Raw genomic sequence first — 21,848 nt, 5'->3', positions numbered from 1 at the left:
GATTTGCGTTGTTTCGGGTTGGGTTGAAATGTAATACAAATACGTACGTACAATTCCACGTACATACAAATGCACACACACACAGGCATGCATACTGTAGAAATATGCAACACACACAAACTCTATATCCCTCCCTTTCCTTGCAATCACACTGTGCAAAAACTCACAAAGTGTATACAGAGCCAAAGTGGAACGTCACTTCCTGCTTCAGCACTGTACCAGAGATTTTCATCCGCCATTTATTTTCCCATAGACATTTTGTAAAATGCTTATAAAAATAGTTTTACTGGTTCAAACCAAACGGTTCATATATATAGAAACAGGAGAGACCGCATAACATTTCACTCGGACCAAAACGTGCAAAAAAATAAATGCGGGTTTAAAGAAAATATTGTTTCGATGTTGTTTTTTTGTTGTGGTCCGAGTGAAATGTTCCATGGTCTCTCCCGATTCTAAATGTAGCTGAACCGTTTGGTTTGAACAAGTAAAACTATTTTTATAGGCATTTTACAAAATGTCTATGGGTAAATAAATCGTGGAAGAAAATCTCTGGTACAGTGCTGAAGCAGGAAGTGACGTTCACTTTGCCTCTCTAATACAAAAGAGCTGATGTTCATACAACACAACGTGTCTGTGATGAGCTATTTTGCTGCACTGATTTGCTGGTGAGTTTTGGTTGAAAGCGGGTGGATGCTTATTGTAGCATGGTACAGTTACAGTGGTAAGCTTGTGTGCCTTATTCCATGCTGGCTGCTCGGGATGAGTGACACCTGCTCTCCTCCTATGAGACTTCCACGTCACTGCTGTCAGTGCTGTGGAGCAGCTGGGATAGGATGCCCCCCAGCGTAAACTGTTTACTGTCAACAGCTACGTCAAAATTATCTGCAACTTCTGCTTCCCACACTTTCCTTTTTAATTCTCAGACTTGAACACATCTAAGTCTGATCAAAATTAAAAGATGTTGTTGACATTTTTACAGTTAAACACTTCACCACATTTTATTGATATAGAAATTCGTAAACGAGATTGTGCATAATGGCTGCAAAAGTTATAAAATCACATCAAGCAGATAGAGAAGCTGGGATTAATTGAATTACATGAATGTCCCTGATTTCTGAATTTCCCCTTGACTCGCTGCCTTATTTGTTGTTGTTTTTTCTGTATTTGTTTGCATGATCGGCTGGATGTTCTTCTGTGCCTTAAATCTGTGCTATCCATTGGAGGGAATAAGATGTAATTATGGGGGCCTGGAGTAAATACATATGGTCATTCCACTTCTTATTCCTGCTTATTACTGCACTCATGTGAATCATCTCTTTATTCTTTATTCTCATGTCCGAGGAACTTTGACACTCTCATGTGGAAGCCCGCACGGAGCAAAGATTGTGATTTTTTTTTCCAGGCACGCTATTTGATCCAGCGTGTCACCCCATGTCTCCAGGAGCAATTCTAATTGTTTGCTTTATTATGGTGCTCTTCTCAAGGATAAAGATAACAGCATTGACAGTAATTGGAAAGAAAAAAAAAAGCTGGATCATACTGTGGCCGTAACTATAGCAGAATCCACATCTTTTCTCGAGTATTGCATGATAATTCAGTCTTGACCCCATCTTTTTGCACATAATGTAATTTCCCAATAGTACGACTGTAGAGCATAAATAAAAATACAGTTACATAATGGATAGTGAAAAGATGGTCTGTTGTAGGGATGGTGCGCCGCCGCGTTGTTTCATTTCACGAACCGACTTGCTGAATTTCCCAAAGCAGAATTTCTCATTATGATCTACGGGCAGCGAGAGGAGCGCTGCCGCCATGCTATATGTGTTTTAGGGTGTGATGTGGGGAAGAGTAATGGCGGTGGGGTTCGCTGCTGTGTTGATTCCATCTTGGCTGTTCTGCAATCATTCAGCAGAGGAGGAGGAGGAGGAGGAGGAGGAGGAGGAGGAGGAGGAGGAGGAGGAGGAGGGGTGGTGCTGCTGGTGGTGGTGGTGGGTGGTTGGGGAGGGAGGGGCACCATTTTACTCCTCCAATCCCCCTTCTCCACCGCTGGAATATAATCCGCTGTCTCCTGACCTTCAAATCATGCAGCGCTGCAGTCATTTCAATTGGCCCGGTCGCCATTAGCGTGAAATGTCCTCTAGCCACTGGGCTCCTGCACATGGAAGATTTCCTTTCTCCCAGCATGCATCCCTCTTCTACTTTGCTCCTTTCCTTTCCATCTCGCCATGCTCTCTCTCTCTCTCTCTCTCCACCATGCCCACTGAAGCCTATAGTCTCTCCACCATGCCCACTGAAGCCTATATAGTCTCTCCACCATGCCCACTGAAGCCTATAGTCTCTCCACCATGCCCACTGAAGCTTATAGTCTCTCCACCATGCCCACTGAAGCCTATAGTCTCTCCACCATGCCCACTGAAGCCTATAGTCTCTCCACCATGCCCACTGAAGCCTATATAGTCTCTCCACCATGCCCACTGAAGCCTATAGTCTCTCCACCATGCCCACTGAAGCTTATAGTCTCTCCACCATGCCCACTGAAGCCTATAGTCTCTCCACCATGCCCACTGAAGCCTATAGTCTCTCCACCATGCCCACTGAAGCCTATAGTCTCTCCACCATGCCCACTGAAGCCTATATAGTCTCTCCACCATGCCCACTGAAGCCTATAGTCTCTCCACCATGCCCACTGAAGCCTATAGTCTCTCCACCATGCCCACTGAAGCCTATAGTCTCTCCACCATGCCCACTGAAGCCTATAGTCTCTCTCTCCACCATGCCCACTGAAGCCTACAGTCTCTCCACCATGCCCACTGAAGCCTACAGTATATAGCTGCCATGGAGGGTGAGAAGGGAACCTCTTCCACACTAAGGAAATGAGCCACCACCGTAGGACACGCTGTTGGTCAAAGAGAGGCTGAAAAACACTCACTCCATTAGACTCTGCTCTGTTTATGGTGCACTATATGTTCCTGTTGAAGATTTTGTTTGAGTGCAAATAATAGACAATCGAGATTGGCTGTCATTTTAAAATGCATAAGTGTGTGTATGACCTTTACAGTTGAACGTGTTTTCGTCAGTCAGGATTTAGACACACCTCACCCCCACTGCTAGCATGCAGGACTACATATTTTGAATGTACATATTTGCTCAAGTATTTTGCCAGATCTGTGCATTTTGTGTGTGTTAAGGAGCACTTTGAAGGGGGATTTTGAATTACAATTACATGGACAAAAATATTTCATCTTACTTGTACTTATACTCTTGGATAAGCTGAGCCTTTAAGTGCCTCTGTGTCACTGATTCTGAGCCCAGATGCAGCATTACAATGGTGTGGAACAGCTAGTTTTGCGATCACAGGCTAGTTTCCCTCGCCGAGTGCATCGCGCCCAGGGAGCAGCTGGAACTCTCCTTAGCATAGTGAACAGAGAGGAGAAGATACAGTGACGGAGGCACAGAAATCAGATGCCAAAGCCCCAGCATGTGTTGTTACTAGTAAGTAGATAGATCAATTATTGAAAGAGGACATATTTGATATGATCTGAATATTAAAAATATATCAGAGGGCAAACAACATCCGTGACTGTCTTTCAGATCTGTGCTGAGAGAGATGTGTGTCAAATCTCCAGAGAGATGCTTTATTCAGAAGGGTCAAGGGGTCTTCTTTCTGAATGTTTGATAAGATTCAAGAAAATATATATTTTTATTTTATTTTATTTTTTGTTGTTCATTTATAAAATAAAAAAAAGCAGTGTAAGAAATGTCAGCAGTACCTTTCAAAATTATGTTTATTATCAGCATGCCTCATAAATTATTTTTCCTCCATATTCACAACTCTCGATGAATACCCTATGACCTAGAATCCATCTCACGATAAGACATGATCTCACACACACACACACACACACACACACACACACACACGTATCTCACCATCATTGCATCTTCTCGCCTCCAGAAGATGTTGTTTTCCTGGGTTGTGCAATGAGGGAATGTAGCTCACCCTGTCACCGCTTATTATGTTCTGGGACGGTGACAATTGGAAATGTATACTCAATACATATACTGAGCGTTTGACTGGGTGCCAGCTTTGGTAGAACACTGTCTCAGGCACCGGGTGAGATGATGAGATTTGTTTAAATGTAGATAGCGATTGTGTCTCCTGGTCTCATTGAGGTCCTCATCTGGAACCTTCCCTAAGGTCTATCTCTCCCTACTGGTTGTTATTACATACAGTATGTATTTATGATTAATGACCCCACTGGGATATAGCCATAGTGCCATGGCCTCTAGGTGAAATTGAAATGCATGCAGTGGATGTAGAGCATTCTGATATTATTGTCCAATATACTTAGCAGCCATTACATTTGTTGGCATTGGTGAAAATAAAACAGAGCGGGCTATGAGGTTTCAAATCAACAAGGCCACTCTAAGAAATGGACTTATTGGAATTGCATTAAGTTGATTAGACGGAGAAATGAATACAATTTACAATGGAGCAGTGTTAAACACTCTTGTTTCTCCCAGCTCTCCGAGTGCATTGACAGTCGGTCAGCATCAATTAAATCCCCCTGATCTGTGTATCCTGAGAGGCTGGTCTCTGTTGTCTTCTAATAAAGCCGCTCTGTGGCGGCAGAAGGTTTCATTTCCTCTTGGAGATTGCCCTCAGTAATGCACAGTGCTTATCATACTCCTGGAACAACACCACGTTCTGATGCTTGATACCCAGATCAGCTCGAGGCCAATGCTCTCAGCACTTCTAAGCAGCAGTTAGGCAGGCTTTCTGCCTTATTTACAAAGGAGACAAACCGCTCCAGTTGCACTGAACCATGGCCATTTTTACATTCTGCACCCCTCAAGCTTTATACCAGCGCAATTGTGGGCTTAAGTTTAAAGGTTATCATGCAAATAGAGGTGTTACTCAACCGCTGGGTCGCGGCCCATGTGTGGGCACCGAGCACCCTCTAGTGGGCCTGCAAAATATTTTCAAGTTTCTTTCCGTGTTTTGATGAGGTCTGGCACGCTCAAGATTCTGGTATTGGCGGAAACTAGAAATCCAGACAAACTTGTAGCTACCAACCATTGTTATGCTACGTAGCTCGCCTGGAAGCCGGTGTAAAATGGCTCCAAGTCGGCGAAGTTTTTGACAAAGATAAATGGGCATGACTAATATCCAACGGGTCCCTTAACCTCTCTCACATAAAGATATCTGAATGAAATCGGGCTCTTTAGAGCGGCAAGAGTCTTCGCTTTACAGCCGCCATGTCTGACATAATCAGCTACATAGAGCTCCAGGGCCCTAAATACACTTCTGCATACAGTGAAAATATGTTATTCCCGCCTTTTTCTTTCTTTCTGTATTTCTGCACACTGTACCAAAATGTGAATGAGCAGTTATGTTTGAATATCACCACACTGACAGTGGCTTCACGCACATACAGACCAGTTTATTTTTTCTCCTTTTTGTAATGTTATTTTTTTTAATAGTTTTCTCATTTATTTGGGAATTTGGGAATTCTTTTTAACAATAAGAAGTGGGCTGGGTGTCCGGGTAGTGTAGCCGTAGATTCCCTGCCTACCAACACGAGGGTCGCAGGTTCACGCCCCCGTGTTACCTCCGGCGTGGTCGGGCGTCCACACAGGCACGATTGGCTGCGTCTGAGGGTGGGAAGCCGGATTAAGGGTATGTGTCCTGGTCGATGCACTAGCGCCTCCTCTGGTCGGTCGGGCCGCCTGCTCAGGGCGGAAGGGAACTGGTGGGAATAGCGTGATCCTCCTATGTGCTACGTCCTGCCGGTGAAGCTCCCCGCTGTCAGGTGAAAAGAAGCGGCTGGCAACTGCGTATGTGTCGAAGGAAGCATGGTGCTAGTCTACGGCTCTCCCCAGATCGGCAGAGGGTAGAGCAGCGACTGGGGCAGCAGGGGGAAATTGGCCAAGTACAATTGGGGAGAAAATGGGGGGAAATCAGAAGTAAAAAAACAACAATCAGAAGTGGGCTTTAGGTTACAAAATATTGTCAACCTCTCATGTATATTACTAAGACAGCCTGTGTTGTCAGTACAGTGATGTGATTTGGGGGGGGACCAGAATACTCTGTGTTTTGGGAGTCTTACTGAGTGTTTGTGTGTGGGAGTCTTACTGAGTGTTTGTGTGTTTTGGGAGTCTTACTGACTGTTTGTGTGTGTCTGCTTCCAAAGAATGAAAAATGGGGTGTGGGAAGGACAGGGGGTTGTGAGGGGGCCAAGCTGTCCCTGGCCATTCATTCTCTCTGGCCCCCCTGTCTAATTAATGTGCCGCATTCATATACGTTATTGCACCAGAGGGTCTGTCACTCGTTAATCATGTGACCTTCTGTGGCACAGTTAATGACCTTGGAGGAGTAGATCAGCTGGAGATGGCTGAAGCGGTGGAATTAAATTGTTTCTGGAAGTGGTCATGGTCACACCAGGCACTAATACAGCCACCCCGCACGGGGTCCTGTGCTGTTAGCCCTCAGCCCGTGTCTCACTAGCGCGCGGGCTGCTACAGGACCGGGCAAGGGAGTGTCAGACAGACAACACTTGCACACAGGATGGGAAGAAGCAGGGATGGAACCAATGTGCAACTCATATTCACTCAATTTGAACTTTGTTGGTTGATTTCCTGCGTGACCGCCGCCTCTCATGCCGCAAATACCTCAGGACCAACCCACTCAAACTCCTGTATAAAGGTCTCCCTCCTGAGTTCTGTTTCACTGTCAAATACACACTGTATAGGAGTTTAGTAGAACTACAGAAATTGTTTTTGAGCTGAAAATGAATGATTTGAGCCATGCTGGGTTTAAGTCATCATCCCTGTCCTAAATCCTCAAACTACTTTGCATGGTATGAATTTTCATGTTTTTATTTAGAATGAAATCACAGCTTGTTGCTCCCCCTAGAGGTTGCAGCCTCCTTTTGGAATGTGTTTTAGTTTAGGGTAAATTCAGTTGAAGATGATGCCATAGAGTGTCAACCCCTTGTTTCTTGCTTTTGCAAATAGTCTAATTTCACTGCTACATCGTTCAAAAATCATTTTCAAAATGGAGCGGGGACCATCGAGTCCTGATAGTGGCATCATACCACTCGTTGAAAGGGGATGTGGGAGCTAAAGACGCATCACCCTAAAGCAACAAAAACAAAGAAGAAGAAAAAAGGAAGACTATTTTCTCTTCTTATTTTTCTGGTCTCAGAGCATGCAGCATTTCTCACAAGTTAGCTCATAACTATTGTTATGAAAATATGTCCTTTCAAACATGTTGCATTTGCTTATACTATGTAAAAATAAGTATGCTTTTTCCTGCCCCATAGTACAAAATGGACGTGATGTATTTGCAAGTAAATCCTCTGTAGTGCACACTGCACAGCATGTTGTACCATGAAGTTATAAGTTCAACATTAAACATCAGCTACTGTGAGGAATGATGGTTATGCTCTGAAACCAGAAGCCAGGTCAGTGTGATCGCAATGCAAATGACATCTTTTTAAAAAGTGTGCCAGTCATGGGAGTTTTAAAGATGGAATAAAAATTGTAGTTAGTTCGTTAGTTAGTTTGTTGTTGTTTTGAGGAATCATTTTCAGCCCGCTAGAAGTCCTATGAAGAACTCTGAAAATACACAAATAGTAGTAAACTAACTGAATAATAAATAAATTATAGATAAGTAGACAGCCTCAAAGATGGAATGAAAACTTTCGTTCTAAATTGATTTTTGAGGATCCTTTCCACTCATTTTTCAGTGCAAAGAGTTACAAAACTCTAATACAAAATGGTATCAACAAACCAAATAAACACACAACAATTTTTGTTGCACCTTTGGCAGTTTTGATGTTTTGTGTTTCGGCAATAATATTAACACTAGAACAAATTTGAAATTGATCTTCCTGAAGCAAAGACAGATTGAGAAAATAGTGAGTACAGTATATTTTACTGTTGCCTTGATACAATGTTTCCATCACAAGATGTGATCATATTCTCATCAGATTGCTCAATTTACTCCATTACATTTTCACCTGAGCATTATTTCTCACATTTCATTTTTATATTTTTCAGCTATCCCCCCCCCCCCCCCCCCCCTGTAGTCATGTATGTAATTAACCAGTTTGAGGGAAAATCTTTCCACCATATGTGTCTAAAGTTTAAATGAAAATTGTGTTGTGGCTGCCACCTTCCTCTCACAATGGCAGCATTAAAATGTTCGCTTTCTTCTCGGTGACATTCAAATGGAGGGATTTTGTTTATCCCCGCCTTTGTTTATTTAACATTTTGCTCAGCGGGGGAGTTTCAGATAGCTTGTTTTCAAGACAGTCCCTGCAGACAGCGAGCAAACACTCCACACTTTCATCAAACACAACAATCTTCAACTTTTCCCCTTCTGCGGTGTGCAGGGAGATGTGGCTGAGAGGAACACCATAATGGAATATGATTGAAAATGATCGTCATAATTTCTCAGAGTCTGTAACAATATATGCAAGCACTGCTTTTGGGAGGATTTATTTACAATCATGTGTGCAAGTGTACCCCTTGGCAGGAAAAGGCACATTGATGGATGGGAACATTTCATTTTCACGTGGCAAACTTTTGTGAGTATTGTTATTAATGAATTCGCTGATGTGTGAAGGGATTCTAGATATTTATTTTATTTGTGTGTGTGTCCCCCCCTCAAAAATCGAGAGCCATGCCAGAAACAAAAGAACTCCAACCTGAAATACAGAGGAGCTAAAATAATGTTTGTGATTTGAAAAGTGAATTCACTCCTGTATGAAATGAGTTCAAAATTGAGCCCATTCCACATTTGTGTATCTCATTCTCTCTGTGTAAAGGCAAGAGAACTCTACTAGTGTCGTGGTGGTAGCATGGCAATACATATTTATTTATTTATTTATTTATTTATTTATTTATTTATTTATTTATTTATTTATTTATTTTTAAGTTGTTTTTTATTTAAAAATATATTTTCAACAATGGAATCAACGGATGACTTACCAAGGTCTGCGTTTTTGTCAGACTCGATGTCAGCAGCACACAGGTGGGCAGAGCTTGAGGCCAGGGTGCTGAAGCTCCTATACCTCTCATTAAAACACACATGAAATGCACACAAATAATATGCCATTATCTTCTCTCTCTCTCTCTCTCTCTCTCTCTCTCTCTCTCTCTCTCTCTCTCTCTCTATCTCTCTCTCTCTCTCTCTCTCAGTGCCGTCTTGCTTCTGTCTCTCCTTCTTTCTCCCTGTTACAAGTGCAGGCTTGATTAATATTTCCCACTGTTCCGTAACCATGGCAATAAGGTCACTGCATATGATACTTAATTGAATCTTCCCAGTGCTTTTGTGTGCATCTCCTGTGTCCGGACAATAAAAATCTTCTGCTGATGACTCCACCCCCCTCCCCTTCCTCCACTCCCCTCCATCTCCACTCCACTCCCCTCCATCTTTCTTTCCCTTCATTTTGTGCCCCATGAATTTATTCATTTGTTTCCTCTACTACCTCTTTCTTAATCCTCCCCCTCTGTCCTGGCCTCTCTCTGACCCAATCTGCCTCATCCTCTCCCTCTGTCCTGGCCTCTCTCTGACCCAATCTGCCTCATTCTCTCCCTCTGTCCTGGCCTCTCTCTCACCCAATCTGCCTCATCCTCTCCCTCTGTCCTGGCCTCTCTCTCACCCAATCTGCCTCATCCTCTGTCCGGGCCTCTCTCTGATTCAATCTGCCTCATTCTCTCCCACTGTCCTGGCCTCTCTCTGATCCAATCTGCCTCATCCTCTCCCTCTGTCCTGGCCTCTCTCTGACCCAATCTGCCTCATCCTTTCCCTCTGTCCTGGCCTCTCTCTGACCCAATCTGTCTCATCCTCTCCCTCTGTCATGGCCTCTCTCTGACCCAATCTGCCTCATCCTCTCCCTCTGTCCTGGCCTCTTTCTGACCCAATCTGTCTCATCCTCTCCCTCTGTCCTGGCCTCTCTCTGACCCAATCTGTCTCATCCTCTCCCTCTGTCCTGGCCTCTCTCTGACCCAATCAATCCTCAATAAGAATGTGTTCTTATAATAATTTGTTCTTAATGACTTACCTGGTTAAATAAAGGTTAAATCAATAAAAAAATAAAAATCTAGCCTTATAGTTTCATTGTTATATTGCCTGGTCACAGCAACCTGCTGGGGCCAGATTTAAGGACTTATTGCTGTTTAATGCTGGAAAAACCTGCACAGCTGCCCGGGTAGTGCAGCAGGTAGTGCAGCGGTGCAGCGGGAGATTCTCTGCCTACCAGCACGAGGGTCGCAGGTTCGAGTCCCCCATGTTACCCCCCGGCTTGGTCAGGTGTCCATACAGGCACAATTCTGTCTGTGGGTACAGCCGGATTATGGGTGTGTGTTATGGTCGCTGCACTAGCGCCTCCTTTGGTCGGTCTGTTCGGGAAGGAGGGGAGGGGAACTGGGGGGGAATAGTGTGATCCTCCCACGTGCTATGTCATGCCGGTAAAACTCCTCGCTGTCAGGTGAAAAGAAGCGGCTGGTGACTGCACATGTATCAGAGGATGCCTGTGCTAGTCTACATCTCGACTGGGACAGCAGGGGAATTGGTCAAGTACTACAATTAGGTCGAAAATGGGCGAAAAATCTGCAGATTTTTTTTTATAAAAAAGAATAAAATGTACACCGTCCAGCTCCCCCTTCCTCCTCTCCTCCTTTTTTTTGTCCCTCTCTTCTTCCCCTCCTTCTCAGTGTGTTGCTCTCTCCTGCATGGGCTCTCTCTCTCTCCCCCTGCAGCATTTGCATACTCGGGTTAAATTGATTTCAAACGACACTGATGACTCAAGTGGTGAAACAGGCAGGCTGGCAGGCAGGAAGGCGTTGGCACACGGAGTGGAGCCCTGACACGGGCTGCTGTCTGAGCAGGTGTTCTGATTAATCGCCTCCTCGAAGATCCGGACACGAGTGGGAGACGCGTCCCCTCTTCACACAGCACATGGGCCAACACACAAACACACGCTGACTGAGGCTTTGTTCTGGGCTAATCCATGACAAGAGGGGGGACAGGTTCACAGGGACGACACTGGGCTAATCCATGACAAGAGGGGGGGGGGACAGGTTCACAGGGACGACACTGGAGTGGATCAAAAGTAGAGGGGTGAACAGGAGGCGCTGCTCTGTTTGGGGAGGAGGCTTGTTTTAAAACATGTGAGGCACATGAAATTGAAATGCATGCCTTATCAAGGCTCAATTCTCAATTGCCTTGATTTACTGTAAATTCCCATTATTATTATTATTATTATTATTATTATTATTATTATTATTTATATTATTATTACTACATTATTATTATTGATCAAGTTTTTTTTTTTTTTTTTCTCCGATTTTCTCCCCAATTCCCCCTGCTGTCCCAGTCATTGCCCCCCCCCTCTGCCAATCTGGGGAAAGCTGTAGACTAGCACATGCTTCCTCCGATACATGTCAGCCACAGCGAGGACTTTCACCGGGAGGACGTAGCTTATTGAGACACTGCGTAACGCGTCATCATTCAGAAGCCACGCCCAAAACGGGGGAAAACACAAACTCCCGTCCAATCCTGGTGTCCTCCTATATCGCGTGCATGGCCGGGTGTTGCACAAAAAGATTGTATATACAGAAGATGAACACTCCAACTTACTTAATTGACAGCAACATCCACATTTTTCTTCTCGCCAATTCTCAATGGCTTCCTTGTTTTCCTCGGGAGTACAAAAAAACTTTAACTGGCGATTTTTTACATTTGTTGTCTGCGCAGCCCACCACACAACAGCTTTTAGCTATGTTTAATTCAAGGAAAATGACGCGGGTGTGTGGAAATGAACGGAGGTTTTGCCCCGTGATGGGCGTGGCCTATTTCATGCAGTGTCTCTATGGGAGGATCACGCTATTCCCCCCAGTTCCCCTCCCCCGAACAGGCGCCGCGACCAACCAGCCATGACTCATACCTGCACCGGCTTCCCACCCACACACACGGCCAACTTTTTCTTTTATCAAGTTTTTCCGGTTTTCTCCCATTTTCTCCCCAATTGTACTTGGCCAATTCCCCCCTGTTTGTTGCTCCACCCTCTCTGCTCATCTGGGGAGAGTTGTAGACTAGCACAGGCTTCCTCTGATACATGTGCAGTAGCCCAATGGACCGGGACTCATACCCCACCGGTTTCCAAGCCGCAGGACGTAGGAACGTCTGGCCAAGCTGGAAGTACCACTGACGGGAATGGAACCTGGTTCTCTGCGGTGGTGGTAGTGTCATATTAACTTGAACCATAAACAAATGAGCCATAGTAAGGTAAAGGTTTCTAATGGATAGAGTCAACAACATATCATTCAAAGAGAAAAAGATTGTTTCGTGGTTGTACGTGGCAGGTCATTTTCCTCAATGGCCAATTTTATTCATTTTTCGACATAGTACGGGACGTCCATTTGTTCTGATAAAAGTTCAAAGTGTGAAAATGATCCTGAAGCAATCAGTGGAGCCAAATCAAACAGGGACAGAGTGGGGCGAGAGAGACAGGGACAGAGTGGGTGAGAGAGGCAGGGGGGAGAAAACTTGCACATCAGATTTGACATATGCACCATAAAATAACCATTAGCAGTTACCTACAATCTGAAGTGACAGTCTATCAATAATGTCACTCTGAAAATGGGACAGGTTTGTTGCTGTCTCTAAATCACCAGAGACTCCATAGAGCAGGAAAGCAAGCAGGTATAGGAAATGCATTAAGGCTGGACGTTAATGGGAGTGGTGGGAGCAGCGGGACACCCAGGGGCACAGGGGGACATCGCTCACCACTCACTGGGTTGCGAGCTGGGGACACCTGCCCCGGTCTGGAGCTCAATCCTGGAGACAGCATCCACTATGGCTCCACTTAACAGTTTGTCTGATAGAGTAGGCCAAATATTTACAGTTCTATGACTGATAGCTGTGGTAAAATTACTATTGTAACATAATAAAGACCAATAAAACTAGAAGTCAAAAAGTATAAAAAAAAGATTTATTTACAAAAAGCAAAGTTACAGAGCTCTGTGGTTCAACCCCCTCTCCTCTCTTCTCTCTGGGGATTGACCGGGAACTCCCCCACTAACATCCTTTTATAGCCTTTCACATGAAGTCCTATGATAGGAGAGCAGCTTACTGCAGATAGCGCCCCCTAAGTCTTGAGGGAGGTATTACAACAAATTCTAAATTCTCTCCACAGATTCCCGCCTCTTTTTACTTTTGTGCTTTCAGCTCAGATCGTCACATAACGCAAATTTTAATAGAACTAAAATTATGAATATTTCAGTCAATATAGAGATTGTCTATGTTAAAATAGTATTTTCTGACCACACATGCACACACACGCCTTCTCTCTCTCTCTCTCTCTCTCTCTCTCTCTCTCTCTCTCTCTCGTGCTCTCTACACACGCACACATCACACACGCACACACTCGCACGCGTTCACAAACCAATCCCTCTCCTCCCCAATGTGGCATTTGTGTCCAATCAAACTAAGCGTTGCATATGAATGGGCCCTCTTAATGAATGGAGGCAGCAGGCACACACACACACAGAGGCTGGCAGCTTTGAAAGAGGAGAGCGACGCGTGCTCCTCCTTTCTACCAGCGTGTTTTGAATATGGCGGCACGTGGCGGCCATAGGATGCCCATCTGCTGCTCACACACGCCTCCTCTCCTGCCATGTGCGGGCGTAACAGGCGGCCATTGTAGCAACAAGTGTCTGCACATTACCACGCTTGCCAGCACCCGCTCACTTGGCAGTGAGCCTGCTCAGCTGCCCCCTCCCCCCCCGTATGCAGAAAAGGAGTTGATTGTGCCAGGGGAGAGAGAGAGCTTAGGGGGTCGAGTGAGGAGGGGGATTTGATTTACATACTGCAGCTTAGGCGACACCCATCTGATTTTAAACAGCTCCGGAAGCAATTAAGGGTCGTTAGTCCTTTTGTTTTCTGTTGTGGCACGATGTTAGCGGTGACGGCATCTGAGGCGGCGCTGCCCCCCGCTCCTGTGGGGGGCCGCCTGTGGGAATGTCAGCGCGATGTGTGTGTGTGTGTGTGTGTCTCTCCAACACCCCCTCCTCCCCATTCATGTGTCCTCTCTGCCACTGATACAGCTGCCTTCTCTGGGTAAACAAACACTCAGCGGCGGCCTGGCACTCCCAGGGAAGCCACTTTGGCAAGGGACCAACTCCACTCTACACTCTGCTGGCTGGTGACCATGCAGGCTCAGGATGCCCAGACCCCTTTCCCCCCATTCATATGATCGTGACAACATTAGCTGCGCGGCCTCGCCCGTAGCTCAACTGCTGCATGGCCTCGCCTGCCCTATTGGGGCGTGTGGGTGTGTGTGTGTGTGTGTGTGTGTGTGTGTGTGTTGCTCACTAAATGTTATTTCATCCGTGATGTCACAATGCTTCCTTGTGTGCCCCATTATGATATCACTGATGACATCATCAGTGTGTGTGCGTGTGTGTGTGTGTGTGTGCCCCCTATGACATCACTGATCAGTCTTGTCACAATGCCTCCGTGTGTGTGTGTGTGTGTGTGTGTGTGTGTGTGTGTGTGTGTGTGCGCGTCCTTATGACATGGGGCGGCTGTAGGTCAGGAGGTAGAGTGGGTCGTCCACTAATCGCTTTGGATAAAAGAGGTCGGTGGTTCGATTCCCAGCTCCTCCAGTCTGCATGTCGAAGTGTCCTTGGGCAAGACACTGAACCCCAAATTGCTCCCGTTGGTGTGCCAGCACCCTGCGTGGTAACCTGCCGCCATCGGTGTGTGAATGGGTTTGGATAAAAGCGCTATATAAATGCAGGCCATTTACCATTTTACCATGACATCACTTTTGACATCATCACTGATGACATCACATTATTAGCTAATTAGCCTAAAAATCCAGCTCCGTCAGGTCACCCGCATGGGTGCCCTTTACACACCCTGAAGGTTTCAGTCCGATCGCACGTAAAACAGCATAGCTGTGGCCCAACACAGAACTTGAAACAAACAAAGTCCACATACTAAATTTGATAAGATATATATATATAGATAGATAGATGCAAGTATGCGGCAGCAGCATGGTCTTGGTGCAGATTAACATTCACCCATTGCTATAGCTTTCCCCTATCAAATGCTATAGCTTTCCCCTATCAAAGAATGTATTTTCATATAGCGACAGCAGCGATTTCTATCTGGATCTCTATCTATATGCTGATAGGACTTTTCTTCTATCAGAAAGAGAGAAAATCCCTTTCTCATCAACACTATGAAATAAGTCCAAAACATCTCCCTCAATATCAGCGTACCATAAAGCGTGGAGGTGAACAAGCAGTTTTTTTGTTGTATGTGCTTTCTCTCAACGCTGTTGCAAAGAAGTACAGGGTATTCTAAAAGAATAGCGCTGCCTCAAGGTCAATCACACATCTGTAATGAAGGCTGGGATGTATTGTATTGTATTTATGTCTCACCTGCTCACCTGCATGCAGCAGGAGGACAGGTATGGCATATGTATGGTATGTGGATGTGACTGTTCACATGTCAGTGGCGTGGCTGTGAGAGTAAGCCTCCTCAGTTGGTATAGAAAAACACTTACTGCTAATGTAAATAGCACAGCAGCATAAATCAGGAGGCGCACGCGGCCCGGGAGAATATCGTGTAATAGTTATTGCGAAATGAAGTGGCATTGGGATCAATATCCCACTATATCTCACTCTGGCGTAATGGCGCAGAGGGAAGCTGGAGGCCAAGGGAGTCCGGTGCCTCCGCCGCGCCACGGCCCTATAAATCTGCCTGACCCGCAGCCTGCTTATTAAAGTGCATACACAATCGGCAGCAGCCGTCCAAAAAGACAAGCTTCTGCACTGACCTGGAGTCAGCGCAACGGTGCCTTTACCTTGTCTCAGGTCAGGGGAATGATGGCTTTACCTTGTCTCAGGTCAGGGGGTTAAGGGCTGATTGAGGCTGGGGGGCATCATCTCCCCTGTACTGTGCAGAGATACTCTGGGCTGGGAATACTGTAAACCAGGGCTTTTCAAAGTCTGAGACTGTGGGCCTCCCCCCAGACAAAGTTTTGAAAAAGCCCCCCGCCCCTCAACCCCCTCCCTAGCTCAATTCAGGGATCGATTCATGGGATCATGATTATATTATTTGATCCCATAGTAGACACTCAACACTGGAGCCAATATGACCTGATATTGCTGTTTGACATATTTCAGACTACACCAAATACATTAAAACAAGTTCTGACTTATGGCATTTATTTGTTTCTGGCTCAGGGAAACCAAACTAAACTGAATCTTTGAACTATATCGTTGACCAAACCACACATATTTAGGATCTTCTTTTGCTAACTAATGTAATAATAACTAATGTAATATTCTTTCACTTCCATTCACTGAGCCTCCCCTGAAACTGCGTGGAGCCCCCCCGGGGGGGAGGCCCGGCCGCCTCCCACTTTGAAAACCCCTTTGCTGTAAACCAATTTGTGTCTGTTGTGCTGGATGCAATATGTTTGTTTATTAATTAATTTGTTTGTTTTGTTATTTACTCGTGGTATCTGGAGGCGCAGTGTTTCTCCTGCGCAGTGTGAGACGGCTCGCAATTATGTTCCAAATGTATCTCCGAGCCCCGGCTTTTATTCACCATAATTAAACCATAGTGTATTGTGCAAAGCTGTCAATAGTTATTTGATAATAATAACAACAGACGTGAGAAAGGAAATTATTTTCAAGGTTGAGATTTCAAGGTTGAGATTTCTCCCTCTTGTTGAGAAACGTCTTTTATGTCTTTTGTGCGTATCATGTCTGAGCGGTGTCCTTTTCGCGCCCTCAGGTTGTAATATAACTTGATAACAAACAGCCCACAGCCTGCAGACAGAGATGCGTGCAAAAGAACAATATGATGATAATGGCTGCCTTTCATTTGCCAGATTATTCCTCCTTTTCCAGTTGGTACGTAGTAAGGCCTTGTTGCAAGCTAAGTGTAGCCTTGGGCCAGACAGGATTGGTCAGTAAGAAGACAAAAAGGCCATGAATGGGAATGCTAATACACCAATATGAACAGTCAGACCTGTGCTTTACCTGTGTCTTCTTCAGTGTTGGAGGGGTAACTCGTTACAAAAGTAACATATTACATGTGATATATTACTTTTAGCAGTAACTCAGTAATATAACTTATTACTTATAGGATTTCAGTAATATTACACCAGTTACTTTGTCAAGTAACTCAAGTTACAAATTGAGTTAAAACATTTTTTTAAATCAAAGCACATATTTAAATAAAGATACAATCATTTCCTAATCAAACTGTTTCTATGCAAATAACCACTACAAATGACAATAACAAAGGAAAAGAATAACATTTAGAATTTTTACACTGACTTCAAGGCGGTTGACATTATTTTTCGGGATGGTTCCGGGGCGGCGATGTCATTCTGCTGCTGCTGTTTTTTTGGTGAAAGTAATGCAAAAGTAGTGTAATAAGTAACGACTTACTCTACACAGACAGTAATATTGTAAAGTAACTTATTACTTTCAAATGAAAGTAACTACGGTAGTAATATCTAGTATATTACATTTTGAAATTAACTTGCCCAACACTGGTCTTCTTACAGAACACTGATTCATTGACCTGTGTCTCCTTACAGAAGTCTGATTGGTTTACCTGTGTCTTCTTACAAAACACTGATTGGATGGTATAATGATTGAAGACGGTGGATAATGATGCGTCTCTCTTAATGTCTTGCAGGACTGTGAAGGAGGCTTCCTCGACATCACAGCAACAGTTGGTGAGTGTTTTCTTCAAAGCGTTTTTCTTCACTGTAGATTCACCCGGAGTAGAAAAGGCATTCTAGAGGAACGTCTGTTTTTGTATAGATTTAATCTCCAAACAAACTCTTTTGGCTGGAGGAGGGATGTATCCATCATGAGAGGATGTGCTGAATGTCATTAGAGTATTGATATAGTCACCACATCCACACATCTCATTCTTTCAAAAAGCAGATCCCTTTCTTGTCCAAAAAAAAAGACCTTGGCAAGGTGCTTGAGGGGAACATTCTTTGAATTAAGCCTTTTCCTCTTCCTCTGTATGATTCACATTCAGAACAACTGTTCAGCCTCCGTTTGATTCCAGCCACTCTCTCATTCTGATGTGTGTGATTGAATTTGAACGTGTTATAGTGAGCAGAAGTAAAAATAACATGAAAAACATGCAGCATCCATAAAGGTACACGGGGATTCAGCAAAGTGGATTATTTCTCAGATCTGAAGAGAGTCAGTGCACGTTATGGTCATGTTGTATATTATTGGTATTTTTCATTTCTGTGTTCTTATACATAAGGAGTTCTAAGTAGAAATATGACCTCAAGGAAGCCTCAAGCATGACCTCTGAAAAAAGGTTCAACATTTCCTTTAGTATCAGTGCTAAGAAGCCAAATGATTAGAGTGTATTATTACATTCTGTTAATGTACCGTAATACATTTTAATGCATTTTGCAGTTTTTTAATCAGCCCATTGAAAGATGTATTTTAATATGTTACATTTTAATAATGAGTGTTCAAATCAAACTGCTTAAAGCACTGCTGATATTACTAATTTAGCAAATTATGATTTCTACATATTCAATTGACTTTGTATTATTATCACTGAAGTGTGCAATGATCTAAATCATATAATTAAGAATAGAAAGCAAGCAACTTGCCCTCACAAGCTGCATCATGGGTAATGATGGTTGATTAAATTGCTCTATCTTTACACTGATGACTTGTTCATTGCCGTCTGAGATACAGATTCATTAAGTTCAGCGTTTTCAATAGTTTATGGCAGAGCTCTGCTGCTTTTAATGCAAGCTAGTAATTATACAAACACACGCCTTTTCTCGTGAGCTAATTTCATGATGGTTTTAATAATATAACAAACAGACGATTCCAAACAATCTTTCCTAATTAGCCGTCTGTATTGAGCAGTTCTACTAATCAGCACCCATCTGAAATTGTTTTTATTTTGTTTCAATCATTAATCTAATCAAGTGTATTTTCATGGCTGTGAAGTAGACTTTTATATTGTGTATATTACCACACATACACGATCAATAATTTGTGTGTGTGTGTGTGTGTGTGTGTGTGTGTGTGTACGTACGTACGTACTGTATATGCACACACACACACACACACACACACACACACACACACACACCCCCACACACACTGTACACAGTATGCACACACACACAGGCAGTGGATGGCACACATGGATAGAGTCCTTTTATTCGCAGCATCTCTGCTTGCTGCTCTCGAGTCAGCGGATCAGACAGATCAGCTGATCTGTCATCTGGTCCAGCAGCACCGAGCCTTCTCACACACACACACACACACACACACACACACACACACACACACACACACATGGTGGACACCTCTCCCTGCACCTATCACTGGCCTGGCCTTGACCCTGCAGGGGTCAGCGGGGTCAGAGGGCAAGGGCCAGAGTCTGGCTGCGTGCATTAGGACAGAGGCAGACTCTAGACCTGGAGGTAGAGGGCGGGAGGATGAGGGATGGAGACATTCCCCCCCTCACAGACTGCACTAGTACACGGGGGGGGGGGTGTTGCTACCTCAGGTGATGCTCTTAACAAGGTCCGATATGTATGTGTGGAGACCGCCATGCAAATGCGCTGACCACAGACGTGACCTTTGACCTCTGTGTGTGAGGATCTGTGAGCAGCGGCCGAGCCCCTAATCCCCTCCTCAATGAGTTGACAATAGAGAGACGTATTGATCTGAGGTCAGTCTTCTGGCACGGGGGTCAAGAGCCGGACAAGAGCTGCTCACACACAGACAGCCACACTGCCTCTGCTGGGGGTCCACAGGTAGAGCGGCGTTGGCCCCTCTGCTGGGGGTCCCTCGTCCCACCACCACCTGTAGCCATACGGGAAGGCCCTGTGTCGATCATGTGACTCATCATGTGACTGACAGTCCTCGTGCGTCTGTTCCCACGTCACTCGCTTCACTGCTTTAATTAGGATTACAATGAGGCTATGTGTAAAACATAGAAAAAATAACACATTAGAGGTTATATTACCGCCTCAGGAAATAGCTTCTCTTTCCTCTTAAGACAGCACAAATTGCTTAAAGTAAAGCTTATGGCCGAGAGCTGTGGTAACCTACACCTTCTAACCCCCCCCCCTGAAAAACACGTCTGTGAGCTCCCTCTCAGAGTCCCCCAACTTCCCCCGCTCTCCTCTGGGCTCCGGCCGGCCAGCTCGCCCACATCTGGACACTGAAGAACAGAGAAAACACCAGGAAATTCTCCTTTCCACCACTAGTTCTCCCTCTCGCATTCCAAAACCCCTCTCTCTCTCTCTCTCTCTCTCTCTCTCTCTTTCTCTCTCTCTCCCTCTCTCTCTCTCCCTCTCCCTCTCTCTCTCGGATTTCTTTTGGAGTGGCCGGTGATAGAACAACATCTGGAAGGAGCAGCAGTTTTCTTTGCCTGTGTTTTTTCGGGGAGATCCAGGCCCCCGATAATCCCTCTCCGTCCTCATTAAAAGGAGCTGAATAAACACAGGCCTCTTCCAGTTGTTCCTATGAATTTCCTCACCAGGCGTCAGGAGACCCGAGCAGGGGCTACTGGATCAAAGCTGCCGGCGGCCCCATGAGTGGCCCAGAGCGTCGTGCGTTGCCGGGGCCAGGCCCATTACCTTACTCCCTGGGAGCCGGGGAGGCTCCTAGGTCACAGGCTGTCAGCTCTCTGGCCCAGGCTGAGGGGAGGAGGAGGGGAGGGGAGAGAGAACAGGAGGAGAGACAAGAGGAGGAGGGGAGAGGAAGGGAGGGGAGGCAGGAAAGGAGGGGAGGGATAGGAGAGAGAAAATGGAGGACAGGACAGGAGAGGAGAGAGCAGAGCAGCAGATATGAGGAGAGATTAGAGGAGAGGGGAGGAGAGAGGAGGACAGGAGAGGAGAGAGAAAAGGAGGAGAGGACGGGAGAGGACAAGACAGGAGAGGAGAGGACAGAGCAGCAGATATGAGGAGAGGACAGGAGGGAGAGGACAGAGCAGCAGATATGAGGAGAGGACAGGAGAGGAGAGGACAGAGCAGCAGATATGAGGAGAGGACAGGAGAGGAGAGGACAGAGCAGCAGATATGAGGAGAGGACAGGAGAGGAGAGGACAGAGCAGCAGATATGAGGAGAGGACAGGAGAGGAGAGGAGAGAGCAGCAGATATGAGGAGAGGACAGGAGGGAGAGGACAGAGCAGCAGATATGAGGAGAGGACAGGAGAGAGAGGACAGAGCAGCAGATATGAGGAGAGGAGAGAGCAGAGGAGCAGATATGAGGAGAGGACAGGAGAGGAGAGGACAGAGCAGCAGATATGAGGAGAGGACAGGAGGGAGAGGACAGAGCAGCAGACATGAGGAGAGGACAGGAGGGGAGAGGACAGAGCAGCAGATATGAGGAGAGGACAAGATGAGACTTGAGAGGACAGGAGGAGAGGACATGGTAACAGGCATGCCGGCACATGAAAGGGAGCTGTGAAGTCAGGTTGTCACAGTCCTAAGTTCTACATGTTGGACTTGAGCGACCTGCTGCAGCACCTCTCTCATACCTCCACTATCTACAGCAGGTGTTCTGGGCCAAGCTCTTTGATGCCTTCCTTCACAAATCCTCCCGTGTATTCTTAACAGCAGCAGTGTCCAGTTATAACTCTCTATTACATGCAGCAGCAGCAGCAGCAGCAGCAGCCCTAGGAATAATATGCAAATGTCTTCTTAATGCAGAGAAATATGCAAATCATTATTTATTTCAACAAGCGTATAAAAAAAAGCACGTGCCACAATTACATGTAATATTCTACAGAGAACAA

The sequence above is a fragment of the Poromitra crassiceps genome (genome assembly GCF_964638095.1).
Source record: "Poromitra crassiceps genome assembly, chromosome: 14".
Taxonomy (NCBI): Eukaryota; Metazoa; Chordata; class Actinopteri; order Beryciformes; family Melamphaidae; genus Poromitra; species Poromitra crassiceps.
Note: the sequence above shows the minus strand (reverse complement) of the source record.